At 41.9% G+C, this 24,848-nt stretch overlaps 1 long non-coding RNA gene across 1 annotated transcript; it reads left to right on the plus strand.

Moving 5' to 3' along the window:
- The first annotated feature begins 3,547 nt into the window (after positions 1-3,547).
- Positions 3,548-23,718, plus strand: LOC115460159. Its single transcript, XR_003940392.1, has 4 exons — positions 3,548-3,560; positions 7,421-7,427; positions 10,522-10,528; positions 23,629-23,718. It is a non-coding gene; the product is annotated as an uncharacterized LOC115460159 (long non-coding RNA).
- The last annotated feature ends 1,130 nt before the right edge of the window (positions 23,719-24,848 follow it).

Consider the following 24,848-nt stretch of genomic DNA (forward strand, 5'->3'; position numbering starts at 1 on the left):
GCTTACAATCTAAAGGACAAAAAGTGTAGTCAATCAGAAATCGGGGCAGTCTAGGTTAATTGGGTAGAGGTACAATGGTTAGGTGCCGAAATCGACATTGAAGAGGTGGACTTTGAGCAAGGATTTGAAGATGGATAGGGAGGGGGCTTGGCGTATGGGCTCATACAATCCACAGTCAAACTGTATAAAATAACATTGATTTATACACTTATCAGTACTTTCAACTCCAAATAATCAATGGTTCCACATAGTCATTAATAATTTAACAGTACAAAAATCTTCATCTGTAAATTTTTTGATCTTTCATTCCACATTCCCAGGTAATACCAGGACTCTTTCTTGTAGACTCACGTTGTGTTCAACATAAATTGTTCAACAATCCCTGGTAAATTCCTGCTTCAAAGGATTGTAGGAATGAGTATGAATGATAGTGATTGGGGAGTTTCAAACAATATTGTGAAAAAGAAATAGTAGTGGTAAAGAAAAGTATTTAATAAAGATTGAAAACTGATATTGCAATGGTTATTCTAGAATTTGTAGTATAAATTAGATTAGGGAGAATTTTCTGAAGTCTGGTTGCTAAAATTATTGCGTAAATTTGATGAGTGAAATGGGTCTGTAGTTTTCTTTGGTATGATCTTTTTCAGGTTTCGGTATAACTATTATAGTAGATTGTAGGAAAGAACTATTACAATCAGGTTCGGTTTGTAGAGATAGAAAGAGGACACTTAATTTTGGAACTAATAAATCTGTGAATGCCTGATAGAACTCCACTGTAAATCCATCGTTTCCAGGTGCCTTTCCCTTAGTAAGAGTCTTGATCGCTGTTAATATTTCCTGTTCAGTGATATCACTGTCCAATATGGAGTTCTGGGATGGACAAACTGATGGATGCCTTAAATCTATTATAAATTGTTTACAACCCTCTAAAGTAAATTGGATTTCAGAAGAGTATAACTTCTTATAGTATATCTGAAATTGTTGAGCAATGTCACTATCTGAGGAATATGGAATCCCCATAGAATCAACTATCTGGGCTATTCGAGACTTATTAGATTTAGATTTAAGATATTGTGCCAAAAGGTGATTAGCTTTATTGCTTGGTTGGGGTGGAAGGTTATGTGGGGAGGGGGGAAGGAAAACAAATTAGAAGGAATGGTAGATTGTGTTATTACTTGCTTGTGGGCAACGAGTTGTATATTTGGTTATCAATTTTGTTACTCATTCCTTGTGTGAATCGACAGTAGAGCGGTGATCTTGTAGTTGTTGGAAAGGTATGAGTCAGTTGGCTCACTGTGTTGGCATGTGATGTAACATTTCCTTCAATAAAAATATTTTCAAAAAAAAAAAAAAAAAGCTTTATTGCTTTCTGCAAAAAGCCTGGAGTTTTGAATATGGACTATCTCTGAAGCATCTTTTGACAGGATAGAATTAAATTTATATTTTGGCTTGCAAATGCATTAAAGTATTGGGATTATTATCAGCTAAGAATTTATTTTCTAGATCTTTGATGACAGATTCTAAATTTTGTAATTCTCTTTTGTGAGCATGATTTTTACTAGCTGTATAGCTTATTATGTGACCCCTTATGAAAGCTTTCATAGCATCCCACCAGATACTAGCTCTAACATCATTTAGATAAAAAAAAAAAATCAGAAATACTAGATCTTATTAATTTGATAAATTCCGTATCTTGGAGGAGAGTAGAGTTAAACCTCCATGGGGGTCTGTTATTAGAAGCAATAATATTGTCCAGAGTTAAAGTAATAGGAGAATGGTCTGAAAGAGATCTTCCAAGGATATCAGTATTAAGTACACAAGGGAGTAATTTTGAGGATAATAAGAAATAATCAATACCGGAGAAACTGTTATGGGGGGAGGAGTAAAATGTATGATCTCGTTCCATAGGGTGAAATATGCACCAAGGATCTGATAGAGTGGAGGAGTGGCCTAGTGGTTAGGGTGGTGGACTTTGGTCCTGAAAAACTGAGTTCAATTCCCACTTCAGGCACAGGCAGCTCCTTGTGACTCTGGGCAAGTCACTTAACCCTCCATTGCCCCATGTAAGCCACTGAGACTGCCATGAGTGGGAAAGCGCAGGGTATAAATATAACAAAAATAAACCCAGGGTGGATTTCAGGTCATTTAATTTGGCTAGGGAGTTAGTTTTCCTAGGGGGATAAGCAGATTTCCTGTCTAAAATGATGTCCTGCCCTTGATTAAAGTCCCCACCTATTATGATCTGAGAACTGCCCATATTAATAATCTCAGTAGTAATGTCATGGAAAAATTGGGGTAAGTCCGTGTTTGGGGCATATACGGTAGGTTAACCAGTAAAAGGCAGGAGTTAAATATAGTAATGTCTAGTAATAGCCATCTACCTTGTTTATCACGGGCTTGTTTTTTAATTGGAATTGGAATTGATCTACGTTTCAAGATAGCAACACCATTATGTTTTTGAGAAGCATGAGAGAAACCCACAAGTTGATAATTTTTATCTTGCAATTTGGAAGTATCAGTTTCATTTAAGTGAGTTTCCTGAAGTAGAATTATCTCAGCATTCAGATATTTACAGTATAATAATAATCTTGTCCCTTTTAATAGGGTAATTTAAACCCTGTGTGTTTATAGTGGTAATAAGCATATTCCAAATGGAGGCTAAATATTTTGCATAGGATCAGGCAGACATTGTCAGAAACACTGTACTTAAAGAGTGAGGAGTGAATAAAATATATGCAGTAAGAAGAAAGCAAACTTACAATGGATGCTATACAAAAAATCAACTGAATTAAGCTGGACATACCAGCACTCTGCAGCACAGCAGCCGCCATGCTGAATGAGAAACAGTGAGGGAAGGAGGTCTGAGCACGTGGACACCACAACCCCTTCTTTTCATGGGATCATAAGAGAGATTAATGCCTGTAGAAATGAGCATATAAAGAAGCTTGAAAAAGAGAGATTAGTACCTGCAGTATTAGACAAGAGCCAATGAAATTACTAAAAACTTTCCATAAGTACAATTGATAGTAACACCAATTATAGCTATTATGAGTATTTACATTAATTTAGTATAATTTTCTATATTAGCCAGACAATATGTACTTGTAATCTGTAGTGAAGAAGCAGAAACTGCTCTGCTGTAAGACAGACAGGAAGTTATATAAGACACTTATCCAATTAACCAATTAACCTGTTTAGCGGTCACAGGAGTCCAGAAAGAAGATCAGAGCTTCAGGATCTTCAAACTTTCTGGTAGTGTTATTGAGTGTGACCCTCATACAGGCTGGGTACAAAAGACCATATTGAGTTCTCATTTTTTTTTTTTAGACGATCCCGGTGTGCAAGGAATGCATTTCTCTTCTGAACTGTAGTCTTTTTTTTTTTTTTTTTTTTTGTAGTGGTGGAGGGGCTTCTGTGTTTCAATGACTCAGAGGGCTATGCTGAAGGGTTACCCATATCAGACAGGCCTCTGAGGCCTGTCTTATATTGTATGTTGAACCTGTATCATTCATTGGTGTCTCTTCACTCTCTTTCCTGTCCTGTCATCCTCCTCCTCCTCTGTTGCACCTTTATCTTCCACCGGCATCTCCGTTGCTACCACTTCTGATTGTTCCTTTCTGTGGCTACTCTTTTTCATGCCTCCTCTTTTCTCTTTTCTGTGTCAGTCTTTTTTCTGCTACTTCTTTCCTGGGATTCCACGGAGATCTGTATCGTCGCCACTATTGCTTATTTTCTATGTGAAATCACCAATGGACCTGATTGAGGAATATGTAATGAATCTTCAGATTTTCACAGTCGATATGCAGCTTTATATGTCATTATAAAATTGGATTCTTATAACAAATTACTTTCGTATGCATTATTCTTTGCTATCTATCCTATATTGTAAGCAACATTGAATTCAAACTTGTTTGGGATAATGTGGGATATAAATGTCACAAATAAATAATTAATTAAGGGTCCTTTTACTAAGTAGTGGTAAAAGGCTTCCTGCGCTAGTATCAGTGCATGCTTTGGATGCGACCTGAGGCCCTATTTTACAGCAGCAGGTAAAAGGCTGTCTCTTTAAAAAAAAAAAAAAAGAAAAGAGAGAGAGAAATGGCTGTGCAGTAAGTGAACCACTTACCGCATGGCCATTTCAAGGGAAGCACTAACCACCACCCACTGAGGTGGCAATAAGGGCTCCTGCGCTAACCTGGAGGTAAGGGGGCAGCGTACAGTGCTGCCTGATACCACTAGGTAAGCACCGGCACTGCAAAAATAGGAAATATTTTTGTAGCGCCAGAAATGGCGTACCCTGGGGATGGGACCCACCACCGGGCTCCTGCGGTACTTCCGGATTGGCGTGCAGCTAGTAAAAGGGCCCCAAGTGTAGAGTGAAAATGTGAAAAAAAAATGAACTTATTTGCTGCTTTCTATAACCTAATGGACTCCAAACAAGTTGGTGCTGAATACTAAGTGATAGTCACTTTAATTTGTGGTAAGGCATCCCTGTTGACATTCAGTCCTTCAACAAAGGAAGGCGACAAACACAGAAGAAAACAAACCTCCGCACTAGACAAGCCAAAGAAAAAAGTCACAGCGAAGAGGATGAGACAGATGATGTGGAATAACTTCTACTGGACTCGAAGAAAGTTCACAGCATAAGCTTTATTAATAAAATCTGGACTCGACACGAGTCGTGTTTCGGCCACTCGGGCCTGCCTCAGGAGTCCCTGTGGATGGTTGTTTGAATGGTATCTTTGAGACGATACATGTTCCATTGCGACGGGGAACCCTTGAGATAAGAGGTTTCTTCATCACAGCTCGTTCTATCACGTTAGCCACTTACGTTCAGAAGATCCGGATACCACTCCAGATACCATTCAAACAACCATCCACAGGGACTCCTGAGGCAGGCCTGAGTGGCCGAAACACGACTCGTGTCGAGTCCAGATTTTATTAATAAAACTTTTGCTGTGAACTTTCTTTGAGTCCAGTAGAAGTTATTCAACATCATCTGTCTCGTCCCCTTCGCTGTGACTTTTTTCTTTGACATTCAGTCATTGCCTTGTGTTGGATGGCACTCCTTTGATCATAAAAGATTACATTAAAAACCTGCTATTCTAGACTCTGAACTCTCTATTTAATGCTGATGTCTCAGCAGTGGCATGGAAATACCTTTATTCATCTGTGCTGTTAGTTCATGAAATGGAATCAATTGGCCATTCTTATACAAGACTGTGTCGTCTTGGGGATTAACTATGGCAATAGTTTGTGCTTTGGTCCAGGGCAAGATTAAGGCATAGGCAAACTAGGCATGTGCCTAGGGCCTAAATGATTGAGGGGAGGGGATCTCAGATAGTCTAATTCAATGGTTTCCAAAGCAAATTTTTGCTCCGGCAAAAGAAGAGTGTTGGGGGAGAGGGGGTGGCACACTGCCTGCAGAGGTCTCTCTGTTCCCTCCACCCCCTATGCACTGTCCTCCACTCTGCAGAAACAGTCAGTAAGCTGTGCTTCTTGCCTGCTGCTTCCTCCTCTGCTGGCTTTCCTTATAGTCAGCTCCATGCAGAGGCCAGTCAGAGAGTTTTAAGGTGTATTTATATTATAATAGGATACCCAGTGTACCTTTTGCTTAGGGCTCTCCAAAGGGTTAATCCTGCACTGCTTTGATCTCTCAAACATCCTACCTTGACTGCAATTTGACTGCATAGACTGTGACAATATTTGCCCTGTGCTCCATTGATTGAATTGGTTACATGTCATGTGCATTATAATGTCATTTTTAAAGCCTTGGCATCAGCTTTCAGTGCAGAGCAGGTTCAGGGTCCTAAGTATTTGTGCAAGGTGCTGATTAGATTATATGGTCCTTACTATACTACGAGTGAGGAGCAGCCACAGGAGGTGGAGGAACCCTCTCAATTCCTATGTCAAGTAGTGCCAAGTGTGGAAAGTGCAGCGTGTGTCAACATGCCCTAGAAATCACCTGTTTCACAAATCCAAGCACTGGAGGAAAGTATAACCTGAGACATAGTTCCAACTGCAATTCTCACAATGTTGTTTATATCATCATGTGCCCATGTCCTCTCACATATGTTGGAAAAACCAAGAGACCAATAAAGTCACGCAATATTGAACATCGCAGTTGTCTCAAAAGAAATGTGGAATCTGCACCTTTAGTCATGCATTGGAAAACAGCAGGGCATTCTTTTCAAGACTTAAAGTTCTTTGTCTTTAAAATATTAAAAGACAATTGGCGTAGGAAGATGACCAACAGTATACTATTAAGAGAGGAACAAAGGATAATTTTTCTCCTATAAACTTTGATACCACATGGTCTCAATGCAGATATTGATTACAGTCCATTTTTGTGATTTTTATCGCATAGGATACATAAGCATACCTTCAGAAATCAAATGATGTCATTTTTCAGTTATATCAGCTTGTCCCCTTTCATGCAGAGTATATAAGCCATTTTACATAAAATAATCTTGTATAAGATCTAATAGATTACATGCACTTTACGTTATTAGGCAGAAAACATGCAATTTAGGGAAACATGTGTTGTATATTAGGGTTTATTATATATAGAAGATCTTAATACCCTTGACATTTTCAGGTGCATCATATATTTTTAGTTTATAGAGCAACTTAAGAATAATTTTATTTGATTTATTTTAACTATAGCCCTTATAATGTGGAACATATATATATATGTGTCTGTCTTAATTCATAACAGCTCATATACATGAAGAACAATCACGGAAAAAGAATATCTAATACATTATCCCTCTATTTTGTCATATCAAATATATATGTGTAATTGAGAATTTTCTGCAACATATCATGTTTCAAAATATCATTAGTTTTAAAATATGTTTTGCATTATAACCCATATTTTGTAATTTTTTAATCTTCCATTTTTTAATTGTTTACATTCATGCAGCAATGTGTCTTGGTGACTAGTTTATGTGAACAATACATCATTGAATATATAAGTACTCTATCTCAGAAATGCAATTATTCATTTCCATTGTTACAATGTGCACAAACATAAGTTACACATTTTTAAATTTTCTGTTGTATTTTTGGGGATAAAAAAATTTTTAAAAAAATTTTCATTATTGTATTACATATTTTCACTTTTCCAACTTTTTTTATTTTCATATGTATTTTTGAATATTTTTATTTTTCATTCTTTGTTCAGTATTATCCACATATGTAGTACTTTTGTTTATAAATCTTCCTGTGCTTCAAAATCAATGAGACCACTTGGTTTTAACACCACATGCACATTATTTGCTCGTTTTTTTCCATTTCCTTCATTTGTCAAACAGGCACGTTTTTGCATATGCTCAGTCCTGACTTTTTTGGCGCGAGTTTGATCTATTTAAACAACGGACAGTGTAGTCCATATCCTTCTTTTCGACTTTTTGCTTAGACTGCTGGTGCAGACTGTGGAAGTATTTTATTTGCAAAATTAGGTAAGTAATGATGTTCTCTTTGTTTATCTAGAACTACCATATTGGATTTTGTTTTTTAGACATGGCTTTTTCAGATATTTTATTTTTTAATTTTTTGGCGCCGTGTTTTTTTTTCTCATAAGTGGCATCTGAAAGAATTACTTTAATGCGGATCGCACTCACACAGCGTGCTCACTAGATGATGACTGAGGCTATTTATATCTTTACACGCGCATTTTTACTGTACCCTTGTGGGTATAATCATGAGACTTCAGATTTTTAATGGCACAACGCGTTCAGACCAGCAAAACTTCTTTGTACACTATCCACCTTATAATTGAAAGAGAAAAATGCCTAGATTTCGACCCAAATCGGGAGATAGACGTTTATCTCACAAAAACGAATAAATCGGTATAATGGAAAGCCGATTTTGGACGTTTTCAACTGCACTCCATTGCGGAAGCGTACAAAGTTGACGGGGGCGTGTCGGAGACGTGGCGAAGGTGGAACTGGGGCGTGGTTATCGGCCGAGGAGAGATGGACGCCTTTCGCCGATAATGGAAAAAAAGTATGCGTTTGTAGCTAGAATTTAGGGCACTTTTCCTGGACCCTGTTTTTTCCACGAATAAGGCCCCAAAAAGTGCCCTAAATGACCAGATTACCCCCAGAGGGAATCGGGGATGACCTCCCCTGACTCCCCCAGTGGTCACTAACCCCCTCCCACCACAAAAAATGATGTTTCACAACTTTTTATTTTCACCCTCAAATGTCATACCCACCTCCCTGGCAGCAGTATGCAGGTCCCTGGCGCAGTTGTTAGGGGGTGCAGTGGACTTCAGGCAGGTGGACCCAGGCCCATCTCCCCCCCTACCTGTTACAATTGTGCTGCTTAATGCTTAGTCGTCCTACCCCCCCAAACCCACTGTACCCACATGTAGGTGCCCCCCCTTCACCCCTTAGGGCTATAGTAATGGTGTAGACTTGTGGGCAGTGGGTTTTTGAGGGGGATTTGGGGGGCTCAACACACAAGGGAAGGGTGCTATGCACTTGGGAGCTCTTTTACCTTTTTTTTTGTTTTTGTAAAGTGCCCCTAGGGTGCCCGGTTGGTGTCCTGGCATGTGAGGGGGACCAGTGCACTACGAATCCTGGCCCCTCCCATGAACAAATGCCTTGGATTTATTCATTTTTGAGCTGGGCGCTTTCATTTTCCATTATCACTGAAAAACAAAAACGCCCAGCTCACAAATTGTCGAATAAAACATGGACGTCTATTTTTTGCAAAAATACGGTTCGGTCCGCCCCTTCACGGACCCGTTCTCGGAGATAAACGCCCATGGAGATAGACGTTTTCGTTCAATTATGCCCCTCTATGTACAGCTGCCTCTGTCCGCGACTTATTTATTTATTATTTGTTGCATTTCTATCCCACATTTTCCCACATATTTATAGGCTCAATGTGGCTTACAAAGATCCGGTGAGGTGAGTACAAACTCCGGTGGACAAATACAGAGTAGAAGTACAATTAATTAGATTTGGTGTGGATTGTCCCATGCAGTTTGCAAGAATGAGATCGCATGGAAAGGGACTGAGTGTTGTCCGTTTCTTAGTTTAATTGTTGTGTTTCATTATTCGATGTTTATGTTGGTTCTGCAGACTTAGGTGGCCATTTTACATTTACACCCAAAGGCATCCCTTGCCTGAAATTAAATTGTTTGGATGCGGTACACTTTTGCGTTTAGATGTCATCTCATCATTGTGAACTATCACCGACATGAGAGCTTTTATTCCTTATGTGCTTCAGTGTTTCTTTCTCCCCTTTTTATATTTTTATATCAGTACTCTGATCTTCTTTATTAGAACTCCATTTTTTTTAGATATCTTTAGTTAAGTTTTTTTTAAAGATATTTTTACATCAGCACTCTAGTTAAGAATTTTTATATTAACTATTCCGGTTTCATAGTAGTATATCAACATTTTGTTTCATTAATAGCACATTTTATCTTTATACATCAGGTATTTAATATCCCCCTTTTTTATCTGCAAAATAGGATTTTTGGAATATGCTAGGTTTTTGTGTAACCTTCATGGTATTGCATTCTCTCCCTCTGCTTATTATAATTATATATATGTATATGTGTAATTTGTTGTATACATTTTTATATTTCTCATAGGATTGTGACACATATAACCTGACCACATAAGAAAACTTGTTTTGTTTTCTCAATTATACCTTGGAACATCTTAAGGTTAGTTGCCTAGAGCACACCCATATACAACCTTACAAGTTATGTCACGTGATATAAGTGTATGTCTACATGTACTGCAAAAAAAAATTTTCTTCCACATTTTATCTTTATCTTTATTTTATTTGTAGATAATATATGTATGTGCATTTTAATTTTAAGATGTGAATTTTTATTTTATGTAAATACGTTTCTTGTGAATCAAAGTTTTGTATAGTTTGTATATAATTTTTTTGTGTGTTTTTAGACTCCTGAAGCAAGCGCATAGGCACTGAAACACAGCTGCTGTTTCGAGTCACTTCATGCTCCTTAATAAAGACTTAAATTTTATACATCTCCCTGGGTCATTGTGAAGGCCAGATCATCCTACTCCTTCACCTCACTATACTGCTACATAATATTAAGTTCCCAACTAAAAAAACACAAGTGACATCACACTTAAACTCGTAGACATTTACATTCCCCCTTATACAGATAAATATGTGTATAAGGACATGCTCATATGTTTTCTTAGAGCAATCACAGAATCCATGATCTTGAAAAATTATACAGGCATTTAATCACAGCACATCTCTATATTGGTATAACGTAATGCCTCCAAGTGCCACCCTTTATAGTGTTGCTTCTGTGCAAAAACTAATTTAAACAATTGAAAATAATCAGCTTTCACTTAGCTTTTAAGGTTGAAAAATGGGTCTTAACATGGTCCATGTTTCGCCGAGTCTGTTTCAAGACACCCGCCAGTGAATCTTTTGAATTTTTAATCATAAAGAGAGAAAAGAGAATGGGTGAGGCAGGCTTTTAGCTACAAGGGGAACATCACACTGTATATAAAGGTTCCAGGTCTTTAGACCTATCTCTTACACTTGGGGAATCCATGGGCTTTCTTTGCTTCCCAGTCAATAAATGTAATTGGTTTCTCCATTTCCAGGATTCAGAGGGTGTAGTTTATGTCCAAGATTGTAAGATGTATTCCCTCACCAAAAGACTCATTTTTCTAAACAATAGAGTTCCCCCTTTATCGTGTCCCCAAAAGGACCCAGATCTGACTTAACCTTTTTCCAAAACCCCTGAATTACTGGACATTCCCAAAAGGAATGATAGAATGTACTGATCTACTTTTGGTAGAGCCATATTGCTTTGGATCTTGCAACCCTCTGGATTGTAGATTGTAGATAGTCCCTATTTATGATGTATTATAATAACACTAGTAAAAGAGGCCCGTTTCTGGAGCAAATGAAACGGGCGCTAGCAAGGTTTTCCTCCCCAACACCCCCCCCTTCTCCCTCCCTCCCTACCTACCTACCGACCGACCCCTTCGTCGTTCTGACGCCATTGCTCCGCACCTCCTGAACGCACCGTATGCCATTGCTCCGCCCTCGGTGTGTGATGCGAGGGCGGGGGCCCGGAGACTTGGCGATTTCGGTGGCTTCACCACCACGAACCCTTCGAACCTGTCTTGAAGGAAGTGACGTCAGTGGCTTGGCTTCACTGACGTCAGTGTCTTCAGAACGTTGAAGGTGAGTTTTATTATATAGGATTATATACATAAAGAAAAGGAGCAGAGGATCATTATTAAGCATGACCCAACTGATGACTTCAGCATAGAGTAAGCCAGTTATTTGTATATTTTGTGTTATACTGCTCTCTAGTGGATATGCTAATGAATCCAGTAACATTGAAGCTTAATATGTAAACTTTAATGGGACTTGATATATCGCCTTTCTGTGGTATGTTGCAACTACATTCAAAGCGGTTTACATATATACAGGTACTTATTTTGTACCTGGGGCAATGGAGGGTTAAGTGACTTGTCCACAGTCACAAGGAGCTGCAGTGCAAATTGAACCCAGTTCCCTAGGATCAAAGTCCGCTGCACTAACCACTAGGCTACTCCAACAGGTAATGAGTATTACAGTATGAAAGGTTCCCTATTTTCAGTTTTCCCATTAGTTGCTCAACATTTATCCAACCTGACTCAGGATATAATGTTTAAAAGGAGATCATGGTAAGCTGTATTTTATAAGCTGATCATTTGTTAATGTGTATGTGTGCAAAGGCTGTTATTATGTTATCTTCCACAGGGCCCATTGTATTGCTTTGGACTCTGCAGCAAATAATATAGGATAATAGCGATAGAGTACATAAGTATTGCCACACTGGGACAGACCAAAGGTCCATCAAGCCGAGCATTCTGTTTCCAACAATGGCCAATCCAGGTCACAAATACCTGGCAAGATCCTGAAACGTTCAATACATTTTATGCTGCTTATCCCAGAAATAAGCATTGGATTTTCCCCAAGTCAATTTAATAATGTTCTATGGACTTTTCCTTTAGAAAGCTGTCCAGACCTTTTTTAAACCACGCTAAGCTAATGCCTTTTTACCACATTCTCTGGCAACGAATTCCAGAGTTTAATTACACATTGAGTGAGGAAAATTTTCTCTGATTCGTATTAAATTTTACTGCTTTGTAGTAGCTTCATCGCATGCCCCCTAGTCCTAGTATTTTTGGAAAGAGTAAACAAACAATTCATGTCTACCCGTGCCACTCCACTCATTATTTTATAGACCTCAATCATATCTCCTCTCAGCCATCTTTTCTCCAAGCTGAAGAGCCCTAGACACTTCAGCCTTTCCTCATAGGAAAGTCGTCCCTCCCCTTTAACATTTTCGTCGCCCTTCTCTGTACTTTTTCTAATTCCACTATATCTTTTTTGAGATGCAGCGATCAGAATTGAACACAATATTCGAGGTGCAGTCGCACCATAGACCGATACAAAGGCATTATAACGTCCTCACTTTTGTTTTCCATTCCTTTCCTAATAATACCTAACATTCTATATGCTTTCTTAGCTGCCGCAGCACACTGAACACAGGGTTTCAACATCAACGGACACCGCCATCCCTAACATGGAACCTTGCATTACATAGCAATAGTTCGGGTTCCTCTTTCCCACATGCACCACTTTGCACTTGTTCACATTAAATGTCATCTGCCATTTAGATGCCCAGTCTCCCGGTCTCGTAAGGTCCTCTTGTAATTTTTCACAATCCTCTTGTGATTTAACAACTTTGAATAACTTTGTGTCGTCAGCAAATTTAATTACCTCACTAGTTACTCCCATCTCTAGATCATTTATAAATATGTTAAAAAGCAGTGGTCCCAGCACAAACCCCTGGGGAACCCCACTATCTACCCTTCTCCATTGAGAATACTGACCATTTAACCCTACTCTCTGTTTTCTATCTTTTAACCAGTTTTTAATCCACAATCGTACACTACCTCCTATTCCATGACTCTCCAATTTCTTCTGGAGTCTTTCATGAGGTACTTTGTCAAACACTTTTTGAAAATCCAGATACACAATCAGACTCATTTTTGAAAGAGATTGACGTCCATCTTTCGACATAAATCGGTACTTGGACGTCCATCTTTCAGAGACGTCCAAATTGGTATAATCAAAACCTGATTTTGGACGTCTCTAGTGAAAGTCCGTCGGAAGGACGTCCAAATCTCAAGGGGGCATATCAGAGACATGGTGAAGGCGGGACTTGGACATTCCTAAGACTTGGACATCTTTGAGCCATAATGGAAAAAAGCAGAGATGTCCATGACTTAAACTTGGCCGTTTTCACCCGGACATGTTTTTATTACGAATAAGGCACAAAAGGTGCCCAAAATGACCATATGACCACTGGAGGGAATCGGGGATGACCCCCTCACCCTTACTCTCCCAGGGGTCACTTACCCCATCCTACCCTCAAAAAACATTATTAAAAATATTACCTGCCAGCCTCTATGCCAGCCTCAGATGTCATACTCAGGTCCATGACAGTGCATGCAGGTCCCTGGAGCAGTTTTAGTGGGTGCAGTGCACTTCAGACAGGTGGACCCAGGCCCATACCCCCCCTACCTGTTACATTTGTGGAAGAAACAGTAAGCCTTCCAAAACCCACCACAAACTCTCTGTACCCACATATAGGTGCCCCCCTTCACCTATAAGGGCTATGGTAGTGGTGTACAGTTGGGGGTAGTGGGTTTTGGGGGGGCTCAGCACACAATGTAAGGGAGCTGTGTACCTGGGAGCATTTTATTAAGTCCACTGCAGTGCCCCCTAGGGTGCCCGGTTGGTGTCCTGGCATGTCAGGGGGACCAATTCACTACAAATGCTGGCTTCTCCCACATCCAAATGGCTTGCATTTGGACGTTTTTGACTTGGATGTCTTTGGTTTCGAAAATCACCGAAAGTCAAAGATGTCCAAATCTAAGGACATCCTTGGTATTTTCAAAATGAAAGACGGACGTCCATCTTTTTTCGAAAATAAGCTTTTCCCCACCTCCGGATTTGGACATTTTACAAAGATGTCCAAATCCCAACTTAGATATTTCTTTCGAAAATGCCCCTCCACATCAACCAGCTCGCCTTTATCCATGTGTTGGCAACTTTCTCGGCCATTCTGTAGCACTTTAAAAAATGTACTTCTGGTTACAATAGGGGAGACAGTATACATAGGACTCCCATTAACAGCCCTGATGACATAAGGGAAAGGAACTAATTAATTGTTAGATTATTACCCTTATTGTAGTTATGGAGCAAAGGACAGGGCTGAACCTCAGGTTGAGCGCTATGGCTAGGAAGGCATAGGCTGGAAAGCATGCTAAAGTCAGGAGTTACACTCTGGTACACAGAGACACAAACCTGGAAGTTACAGGTGGCAGGCCCTGGAGCAGAACTGGAGTCTGAATTTACAATGTGGCAGATCCCACCTGGAAGTAAACCGGAACTCCTGGCCTGGACCTGGAATCAGTAAGCAAATAAGCCTTGAGCAAGAACTAAGAACAAACTGGAAATGTAGGCCTGCAATAGGAGTCAGTAAGCAGGTCCAGGATCAGCTTGAAGAAGAAAAACTTGGCAATGAGGACTGTGCAGAGGAGGCTTGACAGCATTCAGGAAAGTTAATCAGACTTGTGCTTCCGAGTGTCTCCTTTTTACTGAACCCCATCACCAGTAGCAAGGGGTGTGACCTGGGTGCCTGTCTGACACACTCTTCTCTATGGCCTGAACTTACTCCCATGTTGGAGCTGACCCCTATTCAAGCTCTATTGAGGTCTTGCCCAGACATCAGAAAACAATCCCTTTTGGACCTCTTTGATTACACAATCAATAGAATAGGGCATGGCCTTCAAGTGGCACAGCTGGAGCCAGAGAACTGGTTAATGCCAACCAGTGGCATAGCCAAGAGTGGGCCAAGGCACACCTACTTTGGGCTCAGGCCCACCTAGTAGCAGCACACCTATGATGTGGCTGGCAAGGATTCCCAAGCCCCACCAGCTGAAAACTCCCAACAACTGTCCCTCCTGCATACCTTGTAAACAGCAGATCTTTACCTGATACATACTACTTGCGCTGGCCCCACATATTCCCTCCTATGTGGAAAGAAGTTGCATCAGTGGGAAGGCTATGGGGCCAACATGAGCAATGTGTATTAGCTGCTGCTCGCTGCCAGTGAAAATCTGCTATTTAAAAGGTATACAGGAGAGGGGGGGATGTTTGAGAGACCACGAGGGGCATTTTCGAAAGAAACGTCTAAATTGGAATTTGGACGTCTTTGTAAAACATCCAAATTTGGAGGCGGGGAAAAGGTTATTTTTGAAAAAAGATGGACATCCATCTTTGTTTTCGAAAATACCAAGGACGTCCTTGGATTTGGATATCTTTGATTTTCCGCGATTTTCGAAACCAAAGACGTCCAAGTCTAAAACATCCAAATTCAAGCCATTTGGACATGGGAGAAGCCAGCATTTGTAGTACACTGGTCCCCCTGACATGCCAGGACATCAGTCGGGCACCTTAGGGGGCACTGCAGTGGACTTCATAAAATGCTCCCAGGTACACAGCTCCCTTACATTGTGTGCTGAGCCCTTCAAAACCCACTACCCCAACTGTACACCACTACCATAGCCCTTACGGGTGAAGGGGGCACCTATATGTGGGTACAGAGGGTTTCTGGTGGGTTTTCAAGGGCTCGCTGTTTCCTCCACAAATGTAATGGGTAGGGGGGGTATGGGCCTGGGTCCACCTGTCTGAAGTGCACTGCACCTACTACAAAACTACTCCAGGGACCTGCATTCACTGTCATGGACCTGAGTATTACATCTGAGGCTGAGGCTGTCAAGTAATATTTTTAATGATGTTTTTTGAGGGTGGGAGGGGGTTAGTGACCACTGGGAGAGTAAGAAGAGGTCATCCCCGATTCCCTCCAGTGGTCATATGGTCATTTCGGGCACCTTTTTGTCCCTTATTTGTAATAAAAACAGGTCTCGGTGAAAACGTCCAAGTTTTAGTCCTGGACGTCTTTGCTTTTTTCCATTATGGCTCAAAGACATCCAAGTCTTAAGAATGCCCAAGTCCCGCCTTCACAGTGCTTTTTTTGTGCCGGTACGCAACGGTACGGCGTACCGGCACCTTTTTTTTGCTCCCCCGCCCCGTGACGGACGCAGTGCCAGCCCCCATTTCCGGCCGCTGCTGCTTCTCCTGTTGAGCAGCAGCGGCCGCTACACAAAGAAAAAGATTAAAAAAAAACTTCAAACCTGGCTGAAACGCGGCACCCCGGCACTGTAGACAGCCATTAGGCATTGGCTGTTGCCCCGCAGCCGCTCCTCCTCTTGCCTCTACGTCACTGCGCTCCTCCGGGGTCTTCCTCCAGGGGCAGTGACGTAGAGGCAAGAGGAGGAGCGGCTGTGGGGCAACAGGCAATGCCTAATGGCTGTCTACAGTGCCGGGGTGCCGCGTTTCAGCCAGGTTTCAATTTTTTTTAACTTTTTCTTTGTGTAGCGGCCGCTGCTGCTCAACAGGAGAAGCAGCAGCGGCCGGAAATAGAGGCTGGTGCCGCGTGCGTCGCGACTTCGCGCCGTTCGCGGGAAACTTGGCAGGGAGAGGGAAACCAACAGAGGGAAGGATTGGGAGAGAGAAAAAGAGGGAATCCACAGAGGGAAGGATTGGGGAGAGAGAGAAAGAGGAAAACCAACAGAGGGAAGGATTGGGGAGAAAGAGGGGAAAACCAACAGAGGGGAAGATTGTGGAAGAGAGAGAAGAGGGAACCAACAGAGGGAAGGATTGGGGAGAGAGAGAAAGAGGGAAGGATTGGGGAGAGAGAGAGAAAGAGGGAAAACAACAGAGGGAAGGATTGGTGAGAGAGAGAAAGAGGGAAACCAATAGAGGGAAGGATTGGGGAGAGAGAAAAAAGAGGGAAACACAGAGGGAAGGATTGGGGAGAGAGAGAAAGAGGGAAAACAACAGAGGGAAGGATTGGGGGAGAGAGAGAGGGAAAACAACAGAGGGAGGATTGGGGAAAGAGGGAAAACAACAGAGGGAAGGATTGGGGAGAGAGAGGGGAAAACAACAGATGGAAGGATGGGGAGAGAGAGGGAAAAACAGATGGAAGGATGGGGAGAGAGGGGAAAACAGATGGAAGGATGGGGAGAGAGAGGGAAAAACACAGATGGAAGGATTGGGAGAGGGGGAAAACAGATGAAGGATGGGGAAAGAGAGAGGGAGAATGGGGGAGAGAGAGGGGAAAACAGATGGAAGGATGGGGAGAGAGAGGGAAAACAGATGGGAAGGATTGGGGAGAGAGGGGAAAAACAGATGGAAGGATTGGGGAGAGAGGGGAAAAACACAGATGGAAGGATTGGGGAGAGAGGGAAAAACAGATGAAGGATGGGGAAAGAGAGAGGGAAAACAGATGGAAGGATGGTGAGAGAGAGAGGGAAAACGGAAAGATGGTGAGGAGAAAGAGGGAAGACGCTGTATGGAAGAATGCAGAAAGAAATAGGGGAGAGAAAGCAGAGCTGCTGGATGGAAAAGGGGGAATAGAGAAAGACTGGAGAATAGAGGAAGGGCATGGGGAGAACAAGGGTGAGGAAAAGATGAAAAGCCACAGGTAGATGAAGGAAATTAAAGAATGGATAGTAAGAATGAATTAAATCTGGACAGAGAGAGCCTGAAAAATATTGAAGAAAGCAAAGAAAAAGGAGACAAAAATGACAAATGGCACAGAAGAGTTAAGCGAAAACAAGGAAAGCAGAATCACAGACTGGGACCAATATGGAAAGAAAAACAGTCACCAGACAACAAAGGTAGAAAAAAAAATCATTTTATTTTCATTTTAGTGTTTGTAATATGTCCAATTTGAGAATTTACATTGGCTGTCTTATTTTGCACTGGGTATACTGGAGCTGTAAGAGCTTACATTGATTATTTATAATGAAAAAAATCACGATATTTTTTTTCTCCTATAGTACTGTAATATTTTCAATGATGTCTGTTTATATGCGCCATGGCTGGTGTAGGGGGTGTGGTTAATGTGGGTGTGGCTATCATAGGGGTGGAGCCATATGTGGTGACCCCGCCCATAATGAGTACCGGCACCTTTTTTTCTACAAAAAAAGCACTGCGCCTTCACCATGCCTCCGATATGCCCCCTTGAGATTTGGACATCCTTGTGGCAGTCTTCCGATAAAGGCGTCCAAAATCAGGTTTCAATTTACCGATTTGGACGTCCAAGTGTTGATTTATGTCAGTTTTTGGACGTCCATCTCTTTCGAAAATGAGCCTGCATGTGGCATGCAAGTGAGAGAAGGAGAGACCAGATTACCTGTGGGATGGGGTGAGGTTCTTCTGCCCACCCATCTTGGGCCCAGGCCCATCTGGCTACCTCCCTAATGCCAACTGTGTTCCCATTTAGGGAAAGGGAAATGGGACTTGATATACCGCCTTTCTGAGGTTTTTGCAACTACATTCAAAGCGGTTTACATATATTCAGGTACTTATTTTGTACCAGGGGCAATGGAGGGTTAAGTGACTTGCCCAGAGTCACAAGAAGCTGCAGTGGGAATTGAACTCAATTCCCCAGGATCAAAGCCCACTGCACTAACCCCTAGGCTACTCCTCCACTCCTTTTAAAATCAGAATGTAGCTATAAATTCAAGTACTGTCATGATTTTACCTATCCAGTCAAGCTGTAGGAGCTCTGGGTGATGGGCTGCAACTATGGTTTCAGTTAGTCACACAGATCATCACCGACCTATCTGAGCTGCTTGCCTTGACAGTCTAGTTTGAGTCTACATTCTTTTTTTCTCTGTGCTGCTTAACAATGCTTCTGCTCCCCCCCCCCCCCCCCCCCCCCCCCCCCACCATACTGCTCAATTCTGCCATGAAGATGGGATTCATTTTCTGATAAAGATTCAAGGTTCAACCTTGGAATGTACAAGAAAAAATGTCTGCTTTGTGTCGCTGTCATTTGGGCTTTATATCATTATGCTATTTTTTCACTGTTTCTGTCATTTGTATCATTTCCATGATAACTATTGGTGGAAGCAAAGAGCACACTGCTTTGTGCTGATAACATTGTGATTATTCATCCCATTTTTATGAAACTTGTATGCATGAGAAAATCCCTCCCTAGAGATCACAGTAAGCACTGAGCAAAGACAGCACAAAGAGCACAGGCAGGGTGGAGAAGGCTGGCATAGACCAGTGTTTTCCAAGACCGGTCCTGGAGTACCCCCTTGCCAGTCAGGTTTTCAGGATATCCACAATGCATATGTATGAAAGAGATTTGCATATAATGGAGACAGTGTATGCAAATCAAGTTCATGCATATCCGCTGTCGTGGATAGGATGCTGGGCTCGATAAATCCTTGGTCTTTTCCCAATGTGGCATTACTTATGTACATTGTGGATATTGTGAATGGACTTGGGAAACACTTACATAGATTACCTGTGGGACAACATAGCAACAGCAACAAAGGTATCATTGGAAATACCCCACCCTGTGCTTCTCAAATCCCAGACAATAACATCATTTTCATCCTCAGATTCAAATAGCTTGGGAAAGACCTTGCCAGATTCACAGAAGAGAACATATCGCACTTGCTTTAACTGTTGGCCTACTACCTGCAGCTCTGCCTCCTCGTGCCCTTTCACTGTACCAACACTGCAAGTGGAAGGAGGTTGCAGATGTGGCATAGAGATACTCTTGATCTGCAGCTTGGCCTCAGCCTCCAAATTTCTTTCATCACCGCCAACAAGCAAGACTGCTTGTTGGGCAGTTGGGGTAATTCTGTGACTGCGTATAGGAACCAAGAGATTGTCTCTGTTATTGAAAAGGAAGGTAGCCCAGGATACTGAGCTAGACGGACCATTGGTTTGAGCCAGTATGGCTATTCTTATGTTTATTGAATACTAGCATAAAAGGTAAAATACATGCCCTATAAATGAGCTGTGAGTCCCTATGCCAGCCATAGAGCTAGTGTAAGTGTTTGCACCTAAATACTCGAGATATACACACACATAGGGGTAGATTCAAGAAAGAGTGCCAACCCCTTCCATAAAAGTCACCAAAAATTGTGTGTGCAATTTAATTGAATGATGAGCTAATTAACACTGATAATTGGCTGGTTAACAAGCAATTATTAGCACTAATTAGCATTTAGGTGCATACATTTAGGCATGGAGTCCGCGCCTAAGATGTACATGTGATCTAAAAAAGGGGGCATGGAAATGGGAGGGGCATGGGCGTAATGGGGTGTTCCTAAAATTAACTCACGTTGTTATAGGATAACGGGGGATAAGCACCTAATATAGGCACATGCATTTGCACCACGTTTCAGGACGTCCAACAACAACTACCAAACAGGAAGGAACGTCCAAACCTAAAAAAGAAAGACTTCAAGTTAGACCTGTTTCAGTCACGTTCAGGGTACAGAAAGGTGTTCTGATTGAGCTACAGGGGTGTAGCCAGACACCCAATTTTGGGTGGGCCTGGGCCCAAGATAGGTGGGCAGAAGAACCTCGCCCCGTCCCACAAGTGATTTGGTCTCTCCTCTCGCCTGCATGCCATATGGTCTCTCAAACATCCCTCCTCTCCTGTATACCTTTTAAATAGCAGATTTTCACCAGCAGCGAGCAGCAACTAATACACACTGCTCATTTTGGCCCCACGCCCTTTCCTCTGATGCAACTTCCTGTTTCCGCCTAGGCAGAAATACATCAGAGGGAAGGCTGTGGGGCCGGTGCGAGCAGTACGTATGCACTTCGCCTTTGGGGGATCAAGGTGACTGTGTGGCATGGGAGTGGGGAGGGGCATAGCAAAGAGTGTGGTGGATGGGGAGGGGCACAGCTATTGGTGTCCTTTTTTTTGTCAAGGCAAATATGGTAACCCATCCACCACACCAAGTTTCAGCCCTCCCCCCTTCCTTCCTTCCTGTCTCTCTCACTCAACCAGTCATATGTCCTCCTACTATTTCTCCCTGTCCTTGCATTGCACCACCCCTAGACAATCTATTATTATCCCCCCCCCCCCCCCTCCATCCCTTATTGGCTGCTGTTGCTCAAAAGATAGGTCCCTACACATCCCATCCATTCCAGCATGATAACATTTGTCATTGCTCGTTTCCAGTGAATGACCAAGGGCGATACTCCACAGCTGCTCATTGCATTAAGATACATTTCCAAGCTGATAGTAAGGCCAATTGCACAAAGAAACTGGCTTTACTTACCATCCGTACACCAAATCTCCCAGTAACAGAGTTTCCACACTTCCATCTACTTCCCATCCAGTACAAGCCTCTATCACCCCTGCCCAAAACTCTGATAATCCCAGGCATGGCATAAAGCTGTATAACCTGGAAAGTATGAGTGTGCAGCAGGCCCAAAATCATCAAGAAAAAGAACTGCATCTTCATTCCTACCTCTGATCTTCCTGTTCATGTGGAAGATATCCTGGATTTCTCTCATCCATAGCACCTGGAAAAGAGTCAGCTGCACAGCGTAAAACCGAAGCTCAGTGGAGTTCCTCCTGTCTCAGGCCAGAGTCAGTTTCTTCCAGCCAGAGCCCCCATACCATGGTGTGCAGGCCACTAGCTGTTGTAGAGCAGCTGTTCAAGCCACAGTGAACAGAGCAATAAAGTTAGGGGCGTACGCAAAAGTATCCCTTAATGTAGCCTTTCCTGATATATTGCAATAGGATGAAATAACACTTGAAAAAAGGCAAATGCCCTGACAACATATGCCAAAAAATTTGACAGCTGGTAGAGGTCTCCAGATATCTCTCATGTATGCTCCATAGTTATATTTCTTTCTTTCCTGCTTTTCTTTGTATGTGTGTGTGTTTGTTTGTTTGCATGAGGCTTCAAGGTATAGGAAGCTGCATCTACAGCAATATCAGCCTCAGAGGCCTAAGGAAGAGTGGGTGGCAGATCTCCTCTGTTTAGTCTAATGGTTGGTGCAGTGGGCTGAGAATCTGTATAACTGGGATAAATTCCCACAGCACTTCCTTGTGATTCTGGGCAAGTCACTTACTCCTCCATTGCCCTAGGTACAAAAACTTAGATTGTAAGCCACTAGGGACAGCGAAAGTACCTGCATATAATAAAATATAAACCACTTTAGTTGAGCCACAGAGAGGTGGTATATCAAATCCACAACCCTTTACCTTCTTCATCATTAGGGTCGACAGTCAGCCAGCAGTGCTCGGTGCTTTGAAGACTGCCGCTGGCGTTAACCAGGAAATTCAATGCTGGGTGATGTCCAGGCTCCGGCATTGAACTTCTGGGTTTACAGACCCGGTGAAACCGTAGCTGGTTAACTGCGATATTCAGCACTTAACCGTTTATGGTGAGCTGCATAAAGATAGGATTAACTTTTAAGCAGTGTTGAATAACGGCATTTAACTGGTCAAGTGCTGACTCCACCCCACAATGCCAACAAATTAGCCATTTTTTTGAGTTAGGTGCTAACCAATTAGATGCCACTGAATATGCATGGTTAGCCGTGAATGAGTGATTTACCTGGCCAGGAGCCATTTCTGGCCAGTTAAATTGCTTTAAATATTGACCCCATTGTCTTTACTCCATAATCTTCCTTTAATTCTCTTATTTTGCACTGTGTTTTATGTCTATTTTCTTATTTTTTCTCATCTTCATTCTTCTTTCCGTTTTCACAAGTTCACACACTGAGCAACAACACCAGAGTAATGTACAGGTCAAATGCTGAACACAAGGAAGACACAGCCATCAACCTTAACTCCTGAGAGGCAAAGCCTACACCAATAATTCATGGTGGGGGGGAGGGGTGAAATATTAAAAAAAAAAAAAAGCATTTATGCTGGTAAATGGCTATTTGCAAAATAACTGAAGCTGTCTGAAAAATTTCCACCATGTGTGCAGTGAAAGTACATGCATTCCTTACATCATACACAATTTTACCCACTCCAGGGAAGGAATTCCAGGGATGGGATTAGGGAAGTGAAATTCTACAGCACAGGATCAAAATTGCACATTTTGTTGGAAGGGAGAATGTATCTGCTGAAGGAGCAGGTACAAATTTGTGAGGGAGGGCCGACAGTTTTCCATAGGCAGTTTTCAATGAGAAAATACGCATACACTCTCCATTTCAGAACCAGTGCAAGGTCACTGATAAGTTTCCCATGAATCTTGCAAGTAACCACATTGTTTTGGAAACTGTCCCCACTATGATTCAGGCTGAGTTTCCTTCTGTACGTCCTATACCAGTCACTTCCTTTGCTAGTGAGACATGGCATCCATGCACAGTATTATATGGATTCCACCCAACTCAGACCAAGGTCATGTGCTGGATTTAAATAACAGGGTGCTGGTGCAGAATCAAAAATCCAACCCAAGAGAGTCAGGCCCTTCACCTTTTGTGCAAATAAAAACATTAGTTATTGCTGCAGAGCATAGGGAAACTTTCTCCTGCATGTCCATAGAGAACAAGGCAGAGGTATTTACAGTCCATATACTGGAAAGCAACATTTGTTCCAAACTGGGTGTAGAACAAAACATGCATTTATTTTTTATTTCAGCTTTAAGTCACCCTCTGCACCCTCAGTTTCTACTTCTAGATATAAAAAAACAGACTCCATTCTTTTTACCTCGCTGCACCTCACGCCTGGAATAGACTTCCCGAACATGTACGTCTAGCCCCGTCTTTGCCCATTTTCAAATCCAGGCTAAAAGCCCACCTCTTTAACGCTGCTTTTGACTCCTAATCATTGCTCACTTGCCGGTACCTGTTATCCCCACCTCTTTAATCCCCCTTACCTCTTAATTGTTCTGTCTGTCCTATTTACATTGTGAGCTCTTTGAGCAGGGACTGTCTTTTTACGTGTATGGTGTACAGCGCTGCGTATGCCTTGTAGCGCTATAGAAGTGTTAAGTAGTAGTAGTAGAAACCAAATTCCTAGCAACAATCCCTAAAGAGAAAAAGGATTAGGTATGAAGGAGTAAATCCTCCTCTGAAGCTGCCTCTGCCAGTAGCTGCTTATTACTAATAAATCCGGAGGAAGACCTTATTTCACTGAGTTCATATCATCCAAAAGAAGATAAATCCCTGCCACTGTTGTGTGGGAAGAGTCCTCTTTCACAGAGTACACGCCTCCACTACTAGTTTTTTCATTTCATATGGTCCAGTGTAAAGCATTTCTCGCAGTTCCACAATCATAGAAAAATCCTGCTAGTTTCTGCCACCTTCTGACATCCCCCCCCCCCCCATTTTTCACTTCTTGCTAGCTCTAGTATATTAATGACAGGGCAAAGGCACTCTTGAGACCTCACACTCTGAGTGCTTCAGTCTGTTTGAAATCTCCCATCAGCAACTGGCTTCGCAATGTTCACTTTCATCTCTCCCCTCTTCACTTTTATCATCTGTCACACACACTCACATGCCAGTTTATTACATTATACAGTGTACTTGAAATCCATATCTATTGTATCTTGATCAGATTACTTTGTCACTGGGTTAGCTGCAGTCTAAAAGCATTTCTTAAGGCTGTGCATAATTTATTGTTACAATCACAGTTATAGCAGCAAGTGGATGTACATAGAGAACACAAAGACTACGTGACTCCATCCCTTAAGGTGGTACATTGGCTCTCTGTATCATTTAGAATCAATTTTAAGGTTCTCATGTCGACTTTTACGTTTTAACAACTGGTCAAGCCGCAGCTTTATTCAATATGCTAATCCCTCCTGTGCTCTTCACTCCAAAGCTCCCAGTTCCACCCCCCTTCAAAGGTACATCACAAGTCTACGAGAAGCTCTGAATGCTATATTCTAGCCCTGCTTCTTTGGAACTCT

The sequence above is a fragment of the Microcaecilia unicolor genome, chromosome 1, assembly GCF_901765095.1.
Source record: "Microcaecilia unicolor chromosome 1, aMicUni1.1, whole genome shotgun sequence".
Taxonomy (NCBI): Eukaryota; Metazoa; Chordata; class Amphibia; order Gymnophiona; family Siphonopidae; genus Microcaecilia; species Microcaecilia unicolor.